General features: G+C 44.5%; 1 long non-coding RNA gene across 1 annotated transcript; it reads left to right on the top strand.

The window, feature by feature from the left end:
* Nucleotides 1-15,746: 15,746 nt before the first annotated feature.
* LOC142150337 (uncharacterized) lies at nt 15,747-20,491 on the top strand. The gene is made up of 5 exons (XR_012691092.1): nt 15,747-16,073; nt 16,835-16,885; nt 18,491-18,568; nt 19,844-19,896; nt 20,261-20,491. It is a non-coding gene; the product is annotated as an uncharacterized LOC142150337 (long non-coding RNA).
* Nucleotides 20,492-22,188: the final 1,697 nt, after the last annotated feature.

Raw genomic sequence — 22,188 nt, 5'->3', positions numbered from 1 at the left:
GGCATTGAAATTGACTCACAAGTAGGTTGTTGTAGGCTCCCGAGGATAAGTTGAAGAAAATGGGGGAGGCGATTGGGATGGCGCTTAGCTCTCCTTACATGTCATTAAAAAAAGTTCAGTCACTTCTGGGGCTCTTTAACTTTGCGTGTAGAGTGATCCCAATGGGCAGGGTTTTCTGTCGTAAATTGCAAAGAGCCATAGCGGGTAAGAGTAAACCCCATGCAGCGGTCAGGCTGTCACAAGAAATTAGAGATGTTCTTCAGGTATGGCAGAGGTTTCTTAAGGAGTTTAACGGGAAAAGGATTTGCCCCACCCCTCCGATAAACAACGCTACCCTTGAGCTTTTCACGGATGCTTCGGGATCGCATGGTTTTGGAGCTTACCTGGGTGGTCAGTGGTGTGCAGAGGCTTGCCCAGAGTCGTGGCATAGTAGTGGATGGGTTAAAAACTTGGTTTTGTTAGAGCTATTCCCGATTATTGTTGCCATAGAGCTATGGGCTGTCACCCTACGGGGTAAGCACGTTGTTTTTTGGTGTGATAACCTAGGGGTAGTTCAGTCAGTGAATAGCCAGAGCGCATCTTCCCCGCAGCCGATAGCTTTGTTGCTTCACCTGGTACTTCGGTGCCTTGAATACGAAATAATTTTTAATGCACGTCATGTTCCCGGGGTTAACAACGAAATAGCGGATGCCTTGTCTCGATTTCAATGGAGGAGATTTCGTGAACTGGCCCCTCAGGCAGATAGCAGAAGCATTCCCTGTCCCCCTTATGTTTGGCAGATCATCACGCCGGCATAAGAGGTCTAGCAGAACGCGGCCTAGCACAATCGACCTTGCGGGTCTATCGAGCAGCGTGGCGGCAGTGGGTCCATTTCAGTGCCCCCAAAGACCAGTCGGAGTCAGGCCAGCGGGATGCGGTGATGGAGTTCATGTGGTTGAAGTTTTGTGAGGGAGCATCTAAGGCTAGTATGTCTTCTACTCTGGCAGGCATTTCGTTTATGTCTCGGCTGCATGGCTGTGGTAGACGTAACTAAAGGCTTTTTGATATCTAAGGCTTTGAAAGGTTGGGCAAAGGAGAGACCGGCCAATAATGACACGCCCCAGCCGATTACTATACAGGTGTTAGCCCAGCTTATGAGGATTTTAGTGGATGTGGCTTGGGACGAGTATGAGGTCCTGCTGTTTCGTACTGCGTTTAGCCTGGCATTTTTTGGGGCTTTCAGGGTATCGGAACTAGTGGGGCAAGCGGCAGGTCAAGTATCCGCAGGTCTGCTTACTGAAAACGTGGTCATACGTGAGGATCATATTAGCGTTAAGATAGCCCGATCAAAAACGGATCAGAGGGGGAGAGGTTGCTGGTTACAAATGCAGGCCCAAAAAGATAAAGAGTTATGTCCAGTCGAATTAACCACCCAATTTAAGCTAATTAGGCCTCACAACTCAATTTTCCTAATACATAAGGATAAGGCGCAGCTTACCAGATATCAGTTTAATGCGGTCCTGAAACAGGCGATGAAGTTGCTAGGCCTTAACCCTTCTTTTTTCAGCTCATATTCCTTTAAAATTAGTGCGGCCACCTCCGCGGCCTTGTCAGGGGCTTCGGTAGAGGCTATAAAATCACTCGGGAGATGGAAATCTTCGGCTTATCAAAGTTACATTAGGCCTAATGTTTGCTGTGGATTAATGATACACGTGAATGTTGTGGTTATTTGACTTTGTATTTATTTTGCCTTTTCTCCCTTATGCTTTCATTATTATTGTTTGTCACTGTCAGATATCTCTGGACCCTTATCTTCATTGCCGTTTGTCCAATCCTCTTATCCCCTACCCTGTTACTCAAGGCTTATCTGCTCGTCGCGTTGAGCGAGAGCGCGAAGGGCTTTCTCCCGTTTTTTTTCTCCGGAGGCCTGATTAGTGGTGTGCCTCTGGGGTTTGATCGGGTTTCACCTTCGTGTGAGTAACTTACCCTTACCCAAATCCATTTGTCCCCATTTACTTTTCCTTGCCAGCTATCCTCCAGGCCCGTTTATGGGCTGCCTTCGTCAAAATTCCTATGTGCACCTGCGTGCTGTGTGTGATGATCCGGTAAAGATTGCAGTGATTAACTCTTGTCTCTTTTTTAGATGCTGGGGTTACTGCGAGAGATGTGTGGATCATCGGGCACTATTATATTTTCTGGGCAGCTAACCAGACGGGGGTGCAGACGAGGTTTACCAGCATAGGAGATAGACGGGTTTTTTGGTTAGGTAAACGGGGTTTAGTGTGGGGAGGTCTCTTGCCCTGGTTACAACAGCTAATTGAACGGTGGGGAGCCCCTGACATATTAGTTTTCCATCTTGGGGGGAATGACCTGGGTAAGGGTAAGTCCCTTGAGCTAATTATACAGATGAGAGAGGACCTTCACTATATTAACAAGGCATGGCCATCAATTACGCTGGGCTGGTCCGCAATGATTCCGAGGCTGTCGTGGCGGTCACAGATCCTTCTTAAAAAGATCCTGATAATGGAGAGGAAACTTAATAGTGCCCTTCGGAAGGTTGTTAGGTCCCTTGGAGGTTTTGTGGTAGATCACCCGGAGATAGCAGCGGATAGGGTGTATCTGTATAGGAGAGACGGTGTGCACCTCTCGGACGAGGGGTTGTGTATTTTTATGGAGAGCATTTATTTGGAGGTGAGGAGAGTGCTCGGTTTTGTTGGTGGCGGGCTGCTTGGCCTTTAGGGCCAGCAGCGTGGGAGGAAGGCACTGCGATCAGCGGCTGATATAGACGGCTCTATCGTGATTGGTCGCAGGTATCTGTCCTCTTACATGGCAAGCGGTTACTCTTGTCCCTTCCGTGGGGAGGGGCCTCGCCCGGCTCAGTGAGGGAGGGGGAGTGAGTAGTAAGGTGAGTGCAGTTTACCCTGATGCCAGGTTAGGGCCGGCCAAGCAGTGGGGTTATGAGAGAAGTGGGTGGACTTAAGGCTACATTGCCATGTCCACGCTTGGTTAGGTATCACTGGAGATGATCTTCAGCGCCCTTTCTCCGCCACCAGGTTTAATTAGGTTATAATAAAAATATTTTTAGTGCCACTTACTCAAGCCTTCGTGTCTTTATTTTATATAAGTCTTTATGTTACATAAGCGGTTATACTATTTAGGGTATTGTGTGGAACGAAGAGCATTCACAGTGAACTATTTACTCCCATTCACAGCAATAATAGCGCTATAATGTGAAACTACCGGGACTGGGAGGAGCAAGGCAGAGAGTGGAGGCTTCTCATTGGTTGTCGTTCACACATGTACCCAGCAATGACTGCCTATTGGAAGGAAACATAAATAATACAGTGATTGGCTAACAATTAGCCAATCATCTTACAGTCACTGCTGCTTCTTCACACTCCCCCTCTGAGAGATCCTCCCCGTCTCTTGCACAGTGTGAGGGGGGATAGAAAGCTGAATCCCACCCTCCTACCCCAGCATGTTACCCCCTACACCTGCCAGGACAGCAGCTGCACCTATAGTACAGGACTGAATATTACAGACGCTGCAGGGTGAGTATTAATTGTTTAGATTAATTGTTATGGTTAATATTAAATGGGAGGATTATCTATCATTTGAGAATTTAAACATTCATTTTGAGCTATTTAAATTTATTTGATTGGATTAATATTTAGTTGTCATTGTTAGAAATAATATATTCATTTTGAGTGGTTTAAATTCATGTCGGTTGGGTTAAAATGAATACTGGGTTTACATTGGGATTGTTCAGTCATTATTAAGGGTTTTATATTAATTACGAGGGTTTTATATTTATGGGATGGGTTAACCTTTAATCTGGGTGTATTACTAGTATCTGCAGATAGGGTGACAGGTTTTCTTATTATTATTATTTAAAAACAATATGTTAGAAATAGCTACAAAGAAAAATAAAACTACTAGAGACATAAGTGTCTATTTATCAATGTGCGTTGATGAGGCAGATTTTCAATAAAATATTGTGAGTGATACTCAGCAGCCTCTGCTGTACTGTCCCAGAGGGTAAGAGCCAATCCCAGGCTCAGTTTTGTTTAGTGGACAAATACATATGTGATATATATATATATATATATATATATATGTGGGCCTGAGTCACTAGGGGATGGATCACTGTATTCTGTGCGTATTGAACACAAATCCCTTCTGTGCCCGCTCACGACAAGAACTATCAGTCTCCAGCGAATACAGATCCTCAGCACTAGCAAACGCAATGGGCGGTTACTATGGGCTGCAATTTTGGGGTGTGAACATGGAGGTAAAGGGGCGTGGTGCCGTAGTCAATTCACAATGATGGCGTTCTCGTGCAGCGACGTCCAAGTCAGGGTCGAGCAAACCTAAGTAACAGCGTGGTTCTCAACGTATAGTCAGAACATTTGACAGACTGTCCTACCTGTTCATGTCACCACCTGTGGCTGCTGGTTTCTTTAGTTGCGGCTTGTCTGGATCTTGGAATGTCGGGGCCCTATTTGGGAAAAAAATGGGTACATTTAGAAAATTCCAGCCCCGGCGTTAAATCAGTTGGACCCACAATTAATACTTAGGCCTTCCTCCAGCCCCAACATTAAAGTAATAGTATTCCCATCTAATAAATAAAACTATTTCCCTCTTCCAGACAGCCCCAGCAAAAAATAAATAGCATTTACGTATAATAAATATATACCTATTTCCCGCAACCGTCACTGCCATTAAATAATTCATATTCACATTTAATAAATAGACCTCATACCACCCCATCTTAAATTAATAGTCCACACTATAAAATTAAATTGCCCCACCATCACCCCACAAACAAAAGAGCACCCATTAGTTAGCCACCACCTACCACACATACATTACATTGCCACAAGCCCGCTGTGCCATCACACACACATTACTGTGCCCCTTCATCAGCATGCTGTGCCCCCTTATGATCATACTACGCCCTCCATGCTGCTTTTGCTCCCCCCTTCTCCAGACCTCCTTCATCACCCTATGCCATGCTGCTTTGGCCCCCCTTCACCCTGCGTCATGCTGCTTTGGCCCCCCTTCACACTCCACCATGCTGCTTTGGCCCCTTCTCACTCTCTGTCATGCTGCCTTTGCCCCTTCACACTCTCTGCCATGCTGCTTTGGCCCCCTTCACACTCTGACATGGTGCTTTGGCCCCCTTCACACTCTGCCATGCTACTTTGGCCCCCCTTCACACTCTACGCTATCTGTGCTCCCCCTTCCTCCCAATTGTTTCCATTCTTGCACTTACCTTTTCCATCGGCTTCTTTCTTCTCTTCTTCTGTCTTCTCTCTTCTTGCCAACTCCTCTCTGTGCCGGTCCTCACTGAACGTCGGGTGTGATGATGTCACACCTGACATTCAGTGAGAACGGAGCAGAGAGGTGGTGTGTCGGCGCTGCGGTCACGTGAGTATTAGTTTTTCTATTTTTTTTTTTAAGGTGTACCTGCTCCCCCCACCAACGAAGATGAGAGCGATCAGGGTCAGGGCCTACAGGGGATAGCCCATCGGCCCAGTCTGACCCTGTGCGTGGGTTTCCTCTGGGTGCTACGGTTTTCTCCCACACTCCAAAAATATACCGATAGGTTAATTGGCTGCTATCTAATTGACCCTAGTCTCTCTCTCTCTCTCTCTCTGTATGTTAGGAAATGTAGGCTGTAAGCTCCGATGGGACAGGGACTGATGTGAGTGAGTCTCTGTACAGCGCTGCGGAATTAGTGGCGCTATATAAATAGCTGCTGCTGATGATGATAGTATCACCTAGGGCCATATTATTTACCACAAAATCACCAGGAAAAGTCCTCTCCACAACAGCACAAACCTTAGGGCCATGTACAAATTGTCAGTGGCAGTTTTATTGCAGGCACCAGTGCGTTCTCCTGCGCAAGCGCCAGTATACTAGGCTTAACCACCCACCCCTAATTACAAGATATTTGATTTAATTGACAGGTGAGTCAGCCATCTTGGTAATGGCAGTGACCTGTTCCGGGACTGACGTGCAGACGCACCTACGCGCACTGAGATCCAATAGCTGTGCTGAAATATCTCAGTTACTGGAAAACATGCGAGCAGCACCGTTCTCTTGTACCGAGCTGCGGGTGCTGACAGCAACACTTGACCGTTGCTTTCATCCGCAGCTCGATATGTAAGTAATGAGGAGAAGGTCAATGCATACAGGGCTGTCTGCAGGCGTCTGCGGCTCCAATTGGGCAGTTACAGCACCAATGGAGTGATTTGAGGAGGAGGCAGTCCGACCTCCTCGCAGAATTGAGTACAGAGATAACTGCGCATAAGTTTGCCCAAAATTCCAGTATTATATGCAAGTGGCAGAACACACACACACAAAACACACAAACAAATTTGGACACATGTTTGCAAATTACTTTTATGGACTTGTCTATTCCTACTGACTAGAGATTCTCATTTATTGTCCTTTTTTTGCTTGTTTTACTTCAGTTTATTAGGTGGCAGATAACATTTATAACGACCTTTGCTGTTCCAAAATGACTTGATTTGCATGTAGTGTTACATTAATCAGAATATGCTAAATAATAGTATATTGACAAATTTATATAAGAAAGATGCCACATAAATGGCGAATGTCTGCTGTGTAAGTAACTGCACTAGGTCAGATTGGGGGCAGAAGAGTCCACCATGGTCTTACTATTATTTTGTTCCATAATTTTTATGGTCCTTTAACTACTAATCAAAATTATACTATAACATATAATATATTCTCCAATCAAAAACAAGATGGATTATAATACACTTAATTGCTCCAATAACCAACCTTGCTAGGTCTTAGTCATGTGAGATAAACTGTTACTCAGGGCCCTCTTAAGAACATCTTGGGCCCCGGGCACAGCAGTGCACCGGGGCCCCTATATATACAGAAAAAAAATGATTATATATATATATATGGGCCCTGCAGCCCAGAGGGGCCTGTCGGAGGCAGGAAAAAAAACAAACCTGAAAAAAAGAAAATACTTACCTTGCGGTCAGCTGGCGATCCGGCTCCCTCCATGGTCTCCTCCTCCGTCGCGCTCCGCAATGGACTGCGAGCGCGAAGGAGGAGGAGACCAGGGAGGGAGCCGGATCGCCAGCTGACAGCACGGTAAGTATTTTCTTCAGGTTTTTTTTTTTTTTGCTTCCTCCGATGGGCCCCCCTGGGCTGCAGGGCCCCCGGGCACCTGCCCATTGTGCCCTATGGGAAAGACGGCCCTGCTGTTACTGCCAGGTCTAGGCCATATGAAACTGTGGTGGGTTATTTGGCCCAGTTATGGAACATGTGGTGTTGGATATTACACGATGCAGCTCCCACTATCTGCATGTCTGTATATGTTTGAGACAAAGAAAATTAAAAACAAATATAACACGTCCTATTTTTTAACAGGACGCCCCTATCACCGCCATGAGGGAGGCCCACAGGAGCCATTGGTCCAGGAGGAGGTGGCGGCTCAGGAGGAGGAGGCCGCGGAGTCCAACACTTTATCAAACTTCCCCCTGAACCAGCTGAGCAGCCACAGGTGCTGGTGGAAGAGAGTAAGTACCGGGATATTGTAATGTAGTGGAGTTGTGCCAATGTTTAGTTAAAGCAGAAAGACATTGACATGAGAAGCAGTTTACCCTTCCCATGGTTACACTGTACAATACCAGAGGGCATCCTAAGTACCCCCGATGGGGAACCTGCCCCCCCCCCCACTTTATGTCCTGTTTGCAGCTGGCTGGTACGGTAATGGTTGGCTTGAATATTGTAGCCTGGGGGTTGGGAATCTGCTTAGTACCCTATTGGCAACATTTACAATGAAAAGAAATGGGAAAAATATGCTGCTAAACTAACTAAACCCACAATATTATACTTCTGATTACTACTGTGTTCAGCATAACACAAATCTTGGGCCTGTTGTTTACTTAACACACCATATGCGCCCTCTACCGGGCCTGCAAAATGTATTTAAGTTCATCCATAGACCGAGCATTTCACCAAATCTATGTATTACGAGGGCATTTCCTAACTTTTTTAATTCTTTTTTTTGCAGCTGACGAGGAGGTAACTCCTAGACGCCGCCCATCCCAAATTCTGTTACAGAAAATAAAAAAGGAAGAAAAAATAGAAAAAAAAATATTAAAGAAAACCCAAAAAAGCCCCCAGATATAAGTCACCTTAATAAATTGCTAAATAAATTTAATTAAATTGTATTATATTATTTTATAAATCGCGTGTGTTTGATTTATGTTCTAAAAATGGGTATTTAAGATTTTTGAAGTAATAAATGCTGGACCTCAACCCCCAAACACCCAGGAAGCTGTACCCAGCTCCATGCTGATAGCACTGGGACTCTGCCCATAGCCCTGGGTGGTGGGTATAGGGGGGTAACAGTGATTTAGTTACGCCCGTCAGTAGGTTAAAGGGTGATGGGGGAACAGACAGGGGGGAACCTCCTATTAGTGCCCGGCCTGGTGGCAAAGTTGCCAATTGTAGTAACTAGAAGCACCTATGGGTGGACACATATTATAATGTACATTACAACAACCAGCACTACACAACCTACACTGTATTGTTTGGTAAATAACAAACAAGGGCAGACAGTAGGAAAGGTAGATGAAGGAACGCTTGAAAGCTACAAAGTTCCTGTGCTATTCAAATGCATAGTGTCCGCCGCCGTAAGAAGAGCAGGGAAGTAACTTGTGGATGAATCTTGTAGTTATACAGGTGGATGAGCACCGCACGGCAGTAACGTGTGTTACTCCTGCAGTCATTAAGTAGCGTATGTGACGATCCGTGTCTTGTTGACTTCGGGAGTGCGCAGTGGACAGGTCCGTGCATTGTAGCAGGAACGTGCACTGCGCTCAGTATGCGTGCTGTAATGACTCAGGCCCAGGTATTTTAAGACATAAAAAATGTTTTGTTCACAGAATAAAGCATTGTGTATGATATCTATGAGATGTACTCCTACCGCCCTAATCCTTGATAAATAGGCTCCCACGTGCTTTGTATGGTAAAGCAATCACCTACGTAAACTCCGGCGGTACCAACTTGATGTATAGGGAGAACCCTCATATCCATCAATACCACCAGCCGCCCATAGGGCTTTGTGACCTTTATAAACAGAACCCAGAATCTGTGCGAGTTACAGCAGATTATGTCACATACTTACACTGACACGTGTGCAGCTATAAGCGTTGTGTCCTGTGACTGTATAAGGATTGTCCATAGGAGAGGTAACGTCCACGCTGTGTGTATCACGGCTGTCTGTGGATCAGTGGATTTAGATGCTGCGCTATCTCTCTGGCGGTGTTATCCAGTGTTCTCTGTTTGGAACGTATCTTGAGGAATCGCTTGTATGGACTCCTAATATAAGTGTGCACAACCAACGTGTTCAGCTTGTTTATGGGCCTGGACCCCAAATCACTAGAGAAACTAACAAGGTCATTGGATCTTTATACGCCCTTAAACAGTCTCCCTTCCCCTCAAAGCTGTTGTATGTTTGTCTTATGTATGTTTTTTATATGAATGCCTTTGGGTCATGGGTTTCTTCCATGATCCATACATATTGGTAAGATAATTGGTATCTGCCTAAACTGATCCTGGTATGTGTATATTTGTGTGGTTACGGTAAGTAAGTTTAACTACAAAAACAGTTTTCTGTTTATTGTGGCAAGTTTTGTCTTTGTTCTGAAAGTATTTGGAACCCCCCTAAAAAATTTTCCCCTGAGTCTTCCTCTTCTGACCAGTCCTACAATAAATATAAACATGAATTTAGTTATGGTCATTGCTGCGCTTTGTAGCTGGGTTGTCTTACCTGCACACAGGCCCCTGCAGTTAGTAGACACCTGGGGAATCCCCTGACACAAGTTGGATAGGGACCTAACATACAAGTAGGTGACGCATTGTACTGGTAGGAGGAGGAATCACATGCAGGCAGTCAGCGCACCAGCAGGTGGAGTACACACATTGGTTATGGGAGTTACTCCAGCAGCCGGGAGTTCCCAGCTTTAGCTCTGCAGTGATAGTAGATGAGTCTGGGAAGTCCTTCCTGTTGCATGAAGCCCAATCTCATAACAGTCTTATCAGGTCTCCCTCTTGTTTTAAATTCTCCCTAGTAGCATAAAATAAAAAAAATAGTCCCTTTGCTCCTGTCTACCTGCACCCAATATGTTGGAGTGTCCCAGTCATGGTGGTGGGCCTGCCCTGCCCCCAAGGAGAGATTCCACCCTCCCAACACCCTCTGTGCCTCTTCTTGGGGGCAGGGATGGTGTTCAAGAAACAAAACAAAAAAAACTCTTACTTTTAAATATAACTGTGATTAACTACCTGTAAAGCATCAACAATTCAACAAATGCTAAATACAACGTTTTAACGTGAAACTCAACTTTTGAACCAAACTTTCTGTAAGTTATACTTTATAAACTTAAAGCTTAAGTGGAATAAATTTAAAGGTATTTCGCGAAAGAGTAAATGTCAAAACCAATCTACATTAGCTGGTACATTCTCTTATTCATGTGTGATTGGTCCATCATCCGCCTTGTGTATGTTGGGGTTGTTGGTTTTCAGTTTACATGAATGAAGATATTTCAGGTGAGAATTGAATACCTGTAAAACAGGTTTTATGAAACAGCTGGTAAGAGAAGATACAATTATAAGCACGGTGGCTCAGTGGTTAGCACTCCTGCCTTACAGCACTGGAGTCATGTGTTTGATTCCTGACCATGTCCTTATCTGTGTGGAGTTTGTATGTTCCCCCCATGTTTGCGTGGGTTTCCTCCGGGTGCTCCGTTTTCCTCCCACACTCCAAAAACATACTGGTAGGTTAATTGGCTGCTAACAAACTGACCATAGTATGTCTGTGTCTGTGTGTGTGTGTGTTAGGGAATTTAGACTGTAAGCTCCAATGGGACAGGGACTGATGTGAGAGAGTTGTCTGTACAGCGCTGCGGAATTAGTGGCGCTAAATATATATAAATGATGATGATGATGATGAATCCTCAACATTCTCCTCTAGGCCGTTCAGTATATATTCCTCAGGAAGTGATCTTTTCAGCCTGTCCCAGTTATTTGCTAAACTCACCAGCTCTGATTGTAACTTTCTTTATTTGTACATCAACCTTCACAAACCTTCACTCAGCTTTTGTAGTGCATTACGAGGGAATACGCCCTTTCCTTACCCAACATGCTACCAAAACTCTTATCCATTCTCTCATCATCTCCCGTCTTGACTATTGCAACCTCCTGATATCTGATGTTCCTGACACCCATATATCTACACTTCAATCCATCCTAAATGCTGCTGCAAGACTGATCTTCCTCTCTCACCGCTCCACATCTGCTGCACCACTCTGCAAATCCCTACACTGGCTCCCTGTATCCTACAGAATCAAATTCAAATCACTCACCCTTACCTACAAATCACTCAACAACACCACTGCTGGATACATCTCAAATCTCATATCAATATACTCTCCCTGCCGCCCTCTGACCTGCGCCTTGTTTAGTCTCTGGTAACCACCTCGCACTCCCACCTACAAGACTTCTCCCGTGCTGCTCCCCACTTATGGAATTCCCTTATAGTCCCAATCAGACTTTCTCACAGCCTTCAAATCTTTAGATGCTCTCTGAAAACCTATCTGTTTTTAGAGCTTCCCTTATCCTGGATGATACTATTCACACTAATGCACTCTCATGACTGTCCCAATCTACACTCTGAGCCACACTCGCTCCTCTTGTTTTAGCTGTGCCCTCTTCCACTTAGAATGTAAGCTCTAACATGAGAAAATACCCTGTTTTATGTATGCCCTGTTTTACCTACTGTACGGAGCTGCAGAGCATTGTGGCACCTTAGAAATCTACGATAATAAAATTAATAATAAAGAAAACATTAAAAATTTCAGAAGTTGGATACCTGTCCAGTGGAGACCTCCTGTGGAGACCTTGCCGGCTCTTATCAGAGATACTTTGACTGTGTGGGATCGATTATGCCAGAGAACCGAGGGACTGTTGCGTCCCACGACGGGTGTGTCTCTACGAATAATCGCCAAACAAATACCAGACTTGAATCTTTCTGGATGGATTGATAGGGGTATTCGGACTCTAGGACACTTGCTGGACTCGGGCGGGCTCTGCTCCTACTCACACCTCAGTGACCTATATTCGCTGCCCAAAGGTGACTTTTACAAATACCTTCAAATCAGGCATCTATTAACTTCCTTACCGTTGAGCATTCCGGCAATAGGCCCTCCCTTAGCCAGGTATTACTCCCCATTAACTAAAGGTAGTAGTAGAGCCAGTATCACCCTCTGGTATAAAACCTTATTGAGTCTTGATATTGCTCCCAAATCCAAACCTCAGACCCAATGGGAATCAGACCTTCAGTTAGATTTGTCAGAGGAAGACTGGGAACATATTTTCGCCAACTCCTTTAAAATGTCCAAGTGCCTTAATCACACTGAGATGTTGGTAAAATTATTGAATAGAATATATGTTACTCCAGACAAACTTCATAAGATCTGGCCTTCTATATCCCCACTATGTTGGCGTAATTGTTCTGAGCGTGGCGATATTTTCCATATATTTTGGTCATGCCCGGTAATAAGGCCTATATATCGAATAAGGCATTTCAATTGATAAGCTCAGTCCTTCGTCACTCGGTCCTCCCCACACCAGAGTTAGCTTTATTGCAATATTATCCCCCCTCTCTTCCCAGTTGGGATAGATACGTGACAGGCCAGATACTGATAGCAACCAAAGCAGCTATAGCCCAGGCCTGGAAGCAGCCTCTCCCCCCTACTCTGGCCAAGATAATCTCCAAAATTAATTTCAATTTTGAAATGGAAACCCTGGGTGTCCCATATTCCACGTCAACATCGTCCCCGCTGATTAAGTGGAGAGCCTGGCATAATTATGTGACAGATGGGGAGGGAAATCCATCACGTTCACTTACCTCGCCCTCTAATGACAATGACGCTGGTGAATGATCTTTTGTTTGATGGGGTGTAAAGTATTAATCAAGCCGAATGGACACAACGTATAGTCAATTGCATTTGATTTTGACGCTGTATTTTTTCTCAAGGATATTGTGTATGTGTTCCATCCCCTTTATATACCCTTTCCCTTTTTTTCTTCTGTACCCCTTTTGAAAAACCAATAAAAATTTTATTCGTTAAAAAAAAATAAAAAAATTTCAGAAGTTGCTTTCTGTACATTGCCATATGTAAAAAAACCAAACCAAACATTTATAAATAGGCAGAGTTCTTTGCTGTTTTGTTGTTGTTGCTGACAGCATAATTCTCTTAAATTTTTTGTAGGGGGGGGGAGGAGGAGGGCTTAGATTCTTGGGTGAAGCTGGACCACTAGTCATGAACACGGGCCAGGGCCTAAGCCGTTCCTTGCCACTACGTGTCGTAAATGGCATATTGCCAACTTTACGTTTCTCCTCAGATGATTTTAAGTTTCTCTTTTTGCTATTTTTTGAGAACTTTTTGGATTCTACATGCCCTGTACTAGAAGATTGGGCATCGGGCTAGCCAGACGACGTTGATGGCATTTCATCGCCTATGTCATGACTAGTGGCAGCAGCTTCAGCATTAGGAGGAAGTGGGTCTTGATCTTTCCCTACTTTATCCTCCAAATTTTTGTTTTCCATTATATGTAGCACAAGAGAGCGTACCCCTAAGCCACACACACTCGGCAAAGCCTTTAAAAATTATATGCGGCACAGGAGAGTAGCACTGGACTTATACTGCTGAATCAGTGAACTTTGTAACAGCAGTACCACTGGACTTATACTGCTGAATCAGTGAACTTTGTAATAGCAGTAACACTGGACTTATACTGCTGAATCAGTGAACTTTGTAATATAGCAGTTCCACTGGACTTATACTGCTGAATCAGTGAACTTTGTAATACAATATTGCAGTACCAATGGGCTTATATACTGCAGGATTGGTTTTGCACATTTTGTTGTAATTAATTTTTTTTAAAAAAATGTTTTTGTCTTTTTTTTTATAACTTTTTTTTTATTTTTTAAACACTTGGGAATAATGGGGAAATAACTATGCCCTTAGAAGCACAGAGCACAGGACACAGCACCACTGGACTGAACAGGACACAGCACAGAACCCAGCAGCACCACTGACCTCAGAAGGACAGAGCACAGCACACAGCACCACTGGACTGATACTGCAGAACACAGCACAGCACAGAACAGCACAGAACTAAACAGCACAGCACGAGATCTACCAGGACAGAGGACCACCTAACACACCCTCCCTCTACCCTGATCAATGCCCGAGTGAAGATGGCGGCGACTAACGGGGAATTTATAGGTTCCGAGTATCGCGAGATCCGACAGCGGGATTATGACTCAGAGCCACGGTTTCAAGTTTCCATTTGGCGCCAATACCCGGATCTGTCTCGGATCCGACTCGGATCGGAAAGGTTCGGGTGGGCTCGGATTCACAAAACCCGAGTGCGCTCATCTCTAATATAGAGTTCTCTAATGTGGTGGATTAAACCCTGTGGACTCTGGGTGGAGATAACGTCACCCCACTCCATGTGTCTCACTCTGAATTCCATAATATGTACTGTGGGCCCTTCCTGGACCTTAATTGTCATCAGGAAATACAGCAACCCCTTCACCTATGATATATATTCCATATATTCAACAATGAACATTCATCATCATCACCATTTATTTATATAGCGCCACTGATTCCACAGCAATGTACAGAGAACTCACTCACATCAGTCCCTGCCACAGAACTGTGAGGCAGAAGTGCTAACCACTAAGCCACCGTGCTGCCCACATTAAGAACATATCCCCATGTTCATTGGAACACAGGCTGAGCTCCACACTCCAAGGTCATTCTTACACAACTGAGCTTGGATGGGCAGCTCCTAAACACCCCCCATTATAATTTGCCACAGCAGTGTCCCTATTTTATCAGGTCTGCCTCTTTCAACAGGCCCTGGTGACATCACGCACTGTGACATCACGCACTTGACATCATAGTGAGTGACCACACTGCCCAGGGACAGTGCAGAGAGGCAGCTCAGAGAGAGCGAAGAAGTCAAACACACAGCTGTGTTTTTCATAAGTCTCTCAATTGAAAGCTGTTTACAGGAGTTATGAGGTGAGGTCTAATTGTGAAGGTGCATGTGATAAGTATGAGAGAACCTGTTAATGTTTAGAGCACAGCACAGAGTATATCAGGAGATGAGTGATGTGTCAGTGAGGACAGGACTGCATGTGACAGGGGCAGTTACATGATGTGTGGATGGGTAATGGAGGCAGCAGGAAGCCACAGACTGAGAATTATATAGTAGAAGGAGCAGGTGCCCCAGCAGCACAGAGTATTTAATTAGATGATTTTGTGGAAGCTGTGGGAGGCAGTGACCTGTCCTCTCCCTGATAATGATATATAGCCCACTGCCCAGTGTAGATTCTCCTTTCCTGTATGTAAGTTTAAATATTTGTTTTATTTTATGTTGCACATTTTAAACTGCATTGAATGTGAATAATTAAATGTAAATATTCCATCATTCGCTCTTTACAGAGATGATTTCTATTACGTGCTGTTTCTGAACCCTGCTATCATCTTATCGCAAAGGGGAAACATTTGTATTATCAGCAGACATTAAAGTGATAACGCCACAAAAAGCTAAAATTACATTATAATAAAAGAAAAAAATGAAACGTACCTGCACTCACCCAATCTGGTGCGTCCTGTGATGCCTGTAACGGCTGAAACAGGAAATCACTTATTATGGTTGGGGTGGGATTTTTTTTCAAAGTTCTAGTGGTGTTGTCAAGGGCCCTCCCCCCGTAGTTGTCACACTCACAACCTATAACTGATAGTTATTTGTAGCCACGGATCCCTTTTCCTGTTGCTCACAGATCGGAGTATGCCTGGCTGTTTGTCTGGCACTAGTGTACATTAAATAAGCAGGTAAATAAGAATGTATTCTCTACTTGTCTATCCAGGTCGAATAATAATGAGCTTGAGACCCTGTGGAAACAACTGAGGGAGAGCAAGCAAGTTGAGGCAGAAGAACTGTGGATCAAGCAGCAGTTGGTATGACAACTATCTATAACCATTTATATACATACAAACATACACGTACAGAGGTAATCACGACACGGAGTGGTCATGCCAGGCTGAGGGGTGTGTGACGGTCTCTGGGGCCGTGCTAAGCGCTTCTGAAGCATTAGGCTGCCTCCAATTCCCCTTCTGTAACAAACCTCTAAAATTGCTGCGTACCTCCCAACTTGTCTGGGGACAAACGTGCCGACTGGTGGAATGGCGGCACAGTGGCGTCAATTCGTGACTGTCCCACCTAAATCAGGACATCTGGGAGGTATGATTGGAATATGGCCATTGTGATACTATGAACCATGTGTGTGACATGTCATTGTGCATGATCCCACGCTATATCTTCATGTGTACGTTCACATCAGTTCCTGCTCCGACATCCGCATGGCAGTGGGACACTAAAAGGTTAATATCCCTCACCATACGAATGGCTGGAAACTGACTCACGGTACAGATTCAGTTTCCTACTAATCACATTATAGACGGGATTAATAATGTGATGCCCACTGTCTGTACTGGAAAATAAAAGTACGGAAAGTGTGACATACATTTATCTGTCTCTCTCTCACTGTCTGTCACTCTCTCTCTTTCTCCATCTCTGTCTCTCTCTCTCTCACCCTCTGTCTCTCTCACACTCTCTGGCTCTCTCTCGCCCTCTGTCGCTCTCTCTCTGTCTCTCTTTCTCTCTTATTTCTCTGTCACACTCTAAAACTGACCTTATATCTGCATTATCCCCTGAACAGGAAAGAAAATGTGACATCCTTGAAGGAAGAGAGGAGCTGCTATCAAGCCTGGTCAGTCCATCATTATATCACTTAATAGTCCAATGTGATGATAGTCACAGCCGTGGTGCACTCTCTCCTCGCAAGTGTCCCATAAGACCAAAACTGAAGCTTTGTCTACACACTTTATTACTGTAATATATACAGCAATCATCCCGGGTGTATTATATACCCAGCAATCACCCAGGGTGTATTATATACCCAGTAATCACCCCGGGTGTATTATATACCCAGCAATCACCCCGGGTGTATTATATACCCAGCAATCACCCCGGGTGTATTATATACCCAGCAATCACCCCGGGTGTATTATATACCCAGCAATCACCCCGGGTGTATTATATAACCAGCAATCACCCCGGGTGTATTATATAGCCAGTAATCACCCCGGGTGTATTATATACCCAGCAATCACCCTGGGTATATTATATACCCAGCAATCACCCCGGGTGTATTATATACCCAGCTATCACCCCGGGTGTATTATATACCCAGCAATCACCCCGGGTGTATTATATACCCAGCAATCACCCCGGGTGTATTCATATAAACACATCAAGTAGTAATATCTCCCAATTTCATAGAACATAAACACTCTCAACCATACTTGCCTACTTTTTAAATCTGTAATCCAGGAGATCCAGAGTACAGATCATGTGACTGAGGGTAGCAGGAGGCGTTGCGATGTCACTATGTCACTATAGCCCCGCCCCTAATATAACATACAGAAATTCAAGGTATTGAATAGCGGGACTTAATGACATGATTAAGCCCTGCCCCCGCTATTCAATGCCGTGAATTTCAACATTTTACAGGGTGCGGGAGGTTTGCCTACTCTTCCGAGAGCTTGGGAGGACTCCACGAAATTCTGGAGCCTCCCAGAAATTTCGGGAGAGTAGACAACTAACTATGCTCTCATCCCAGAGCTTTGTTTATCTCTTTTTAAGGTCTTCCACAGTAGTTTGCATGGAGACGCTCTGTCCTCTGGATTATTGTCCCAGTGTCCTAACTGCTATTGTATCAGGGCCCATCGTTCTCGTTATCCTACAAGACAGTGCGCTGAATCTGTCTCCTCCATCTAATGCCCACACTGGGCCTTACTAGCATAAAAAAGTCATTATTTCTTGAATAAATGGCTGCGGTGATTTATAAGTAGATATTTATATAATATCACATCAGAATATGCTACAGAACTCCAGATATAATAATAGTTGTACAGTAAAATTCTACAGTAAAACAGTGTTACAGTAAAATTGGTCAAATTCTGTCATTTGTTTAATAAAATAGCAGACATCCAGGTGGTCTTACGTTTACTCTGTCCAAAAAATCCCCTGCGTAGTCTACGTAGTCTTCTGTTTGCCAAATAATGTAATACAGTGACTGGGAACGATCCGCACTTATTCTGTTCATTTATAGTCTGATTTATGGTAAGATAAGATCTACAAATAAAAGATTCCTAGAAACTTGGACACAGCGGCGCAGCAACATAACCGTACCCTGCAAATAAGCCCCTTTGTGCGAGGAGAGTGCACTACACAATGTGTTACACAAATATACAATATGGTGTGCGCTACGTATTCATATACTGAGATCTAAATGTAATTTTCTCTATTGCAGCTCAGCAGCTATATGAGGGAGAATGATCTCCTGAAGAGTAGGCTCACCAGGCTGCGGCTGCTGGCCACAGAGCAGGAGGTACAGTATAACAGTTACTATAAAGAGGTGGCGCTCAGGTGGTGGCTTTGCTTACATTACCCGTGGTGCAGTCACTTCAGAGCTGAGGGTACATTTTACACGGCACTCAGTTCATAGGTGCAGAGAGAACATGACACAGCTGTGTGACCAGTAAATAACATGGACTCATGTATGTAGTAACTGATAGCCGGGCGGGATGGAGGAGCAGGTGCTTTGCTGCCGGAAATATTTTATTGTGTTTATTACATGTGTGCCCAGTGTGAAGTGTACAGACATGTAAATGTGTAATGTATTTATGTATAAACAGTAGGAGAAGTGGCGATATGGCGATACCACCATATACACCCCCACATCCACCTCTGTGTATAACACTTATGGATTCCACTCACCCAGTGGTCCAGTAGGGATCTGGGGGGCCCAGTGTAGATGGTGCTAGACATCAGGGACAAAATAATGTCAGTCTGGGTGAGAGATATTCTGCTCCATCTATAAGATCCAGCTGTGTCCTGGGACCAACAACTTACCATTTATTCCATCTCCTGTCTACCTGTGTTCAGCTACCCGGCAGTACCAATCCAATGTAAACGGTCAGAAGGTTTTAGCAACCAGCAAAGAGGTGCTGCAGCAGCTACACCCCCCAGAGAAGTGTAAGCGGCTCCTGGTAGGCTGGTGATGGAGCTTGGTGGTGACAGTGATTACCCACCTAAAACACGGGATACGTTTAGTTTAGTTTGGCCAATGGGGAAACTAGGATTAGTCAGTGACAACAAGTTGCTGAAAACCAGCAAAAAATATAAAGCGTTAAGGAGGACGGGGCGTCACAGCACAGACAGGGACTTGTCGCTTAAAGTTTTTGTGTAATCAATGGCGAAACGTTTTTCATAGTCTGGATTGGTTGTCCCACAATAGGTCCACGTTCCAGTATCTGATATATCAGATATAGAGATCATACTGGATGTCTGACCTGAGTGATATTTCTATGGTTGTAATCCTGCATAATATCAGAGTGGGTTCTTGTTTCATGTTCTATATAAGTTGCTGTTAAATGAACTCTTCAAGACAAATTTCTAGACCAAATCAAAATATATATTTTTTTATTAAGACCAATTTGTTAATTTTTCCATTAAATTATTTTCTCTCGTTCTGCTGTAAAATGTATAGTAACCTGGTAATAACCTGCGGGGACAGACTGTGGCTGGCTTATCCGAGTCCCATGGAACTTGTCCTAAAGATTTGTTGTGTATAATTTATTTCACTCTGTGTCTCTTTCCCTAGATTATCAACAGGAACCTGCGGGAGTGGCAGCCGCAGCCAGAAGCACCTTCTCTGTTAGTATCTATATGGTTTATTCCATGTACACATACATTCTATACGGTTCTAAAGAGGAACATTTGTGTATATAATCAGTGCTGTCCATACTGCAATAGAAATATCAGGAAGTCTTTAAGTCCTGTACTGGTGACTCCAGACAGGATCTGTCTATACTGTTCTATTAATTGCATTCAGGCTCTGTCTGTAATTTTCTAAAAACTCCAGAAATATCTATTATATACTGTTAAATTGTTGCTCATCCTACATTAAAAAAATCGTATAAGAGAAACCTCCAGATAGGAACTATGACCATGGACTGTGTCAGTAACTCTTGTGAATAGAAGACATAAGATTAAATAATAATATTTTCTGGTCCTTCAGGATGAAACCTGTGGAGGAGGCTGCGGAAGATCCTGCAGAGATGGTGAAGACTGAACTGGTGAGTCCATGTCATCAGCCCCTTCCTCTATGTTATATAAAGTGACATCATATTTACTGTCAGCAGTAAGACATTTGTACCTGCCACCTCTGTCACAGGTCATCTTTTGTTACTACTAAACATCTTCTATCAGAAAGAAAGGTTCCCATCCCAGGAGAGGGACAGATAGCTAAGACGCTCAGTGTGCTAATAACATACGTGCTCTGACCCTACCTCACCAGGTCTCCTGCACCACACCAGAGCTCTCACTAGTATAGTGCATTGACGTGGAGCAGGAGGCCAGCAATGGCAGTGATTAGCATGATACCTGGTGGTTACAGTCATTACCATGAGGAAGGACTTCTCTTTCTTTTCCCTACAGGCTGTAAGCTCTCTAAGCTGGGCATACATTGCAGCAAGACCACCATCAACAAAATTGTGGCCAAGATCCAGGCACTCTGGCCAAGCAGCCAGTTTACCTCTGGCTTACACTAGGGTCTGTTAGTACAGTTGTATGATGACTAGAAACACCTAACCATGCAGGATATTGAACTAGTTGATTTCAATTGGATTATTAGCAAATAATGTGCTGTTCATTTTGGGGCAACTTGCTGCAATATGGGACCAAATGGTCAATATCGTAGCATGGCCGGCCAACTCTGACTTCCCTAACTTCAGTGGCTGATCTTGTGTCGTACTCCTCATAATCCCACCACTGATTTTCCTTTAGGAGCGGCAACTGCAGATGAAAAGTGCTGTAAAACGTAAAGAGCAGAAAAGGAGCAGCATTGCAGGACTGAGGTAAATTATTCTCCTATTATTATTTCAAAATGATTGCAACTGTTCATCGCTATAACATAGTTTCTCTTTCAGATTGCTATTTAACATCATATGGAATCTCATGCGCTGGTCCTGCAAGCTGCTGCTCCTGTCTGGCATTCTGCTCCTGCTCTTCTATGTGCTCCTGCAGACATACGCGACCGTTACCACCAACTGCAGGAGCTGCACTAGAGGGATGATGGAGACTATGGAGTTAATCCTGAGGCCCTACCTTGCTATCAAGGTTGAGGGCCCAGTTCCCATATAATAGCTTGTCCCATCAGGAGAAAGGGTGCAGGCTCCTCTACCTGGTTGGTCTACTCCTTGTCCCCCAGTCCATACGGTGTAGATGTCCTGCTGCAAGGAGGCAGTGACCAACAGGAGAGGTTGTCGCTCTCTGTAGAGACCCATTCGTTCCAGCTCCAGCTGGGACGTATGGATCTCTACAGAGAGTGACGACCTCTCCTGTTGGTCACTGCTTCCTTGCAGCAGGACATCTACACCGTATCAGATGACTAAGGTAAGAACTGGACCTGTGAGTCAGACCAACCGGGTAGAAGACCCAGCACCCTATACTTTCTGCACCTCCCTCTAAAACATCTGCACCAGCATAGGAGATCCATACCATCTGCAGGAGCTCGCACAGGAGATCTATACCATCTGCAGGAGCTCGCACAGGAGATCCATACCATCTGCAGGAGCTCGCACAGGAGATCCATACCATCTGCAGGAGCTCGCACAGGAGATCCATACCATCTGCAGGAGCTCGCACAGGAGATCCATACAATCTGCAGGAGCTCGCACAGGAGATCCATACCATCTTCAGGAGCTCGCACAGGAGATCCATACCATCGGCAGGAGCTCGCACAGGAGATCCATACCATCTGCAGGAGCTCGCACAGCAGATCCATACCATCTTCAGGGGCTCGCACAGGAGATCCATACCATCTTCAGGAGCTCACACAGGAGATCCATAACATCTGCAGGAGCTCGCAATAAACCCATTGAACCAGAGTCTAGTACTGTTTCTTTCATACTGTCATTTATTGTTACAATGTCTAATTAAATATAT

Source organism: Mixophyes fleayi, chromosome 4, assembly GCF_038048845.1.
Source record: "Mixophyes fleayi isolate aMixFle1 chromosome 4, aMixFle1.hap1, whole genome shotgun sequence".
Classification (NCBI taxonomy): Eukaryota; Metazoa; Chordata; class Amphibia; order Anura; family Limnodynastidae; genus Mixophyes; species Mixophyes fleayi.
Note: the sequence above shows the minus strand (reverse complement) of the source record. Positions and strands in the feature narration are given on the sequence as shown.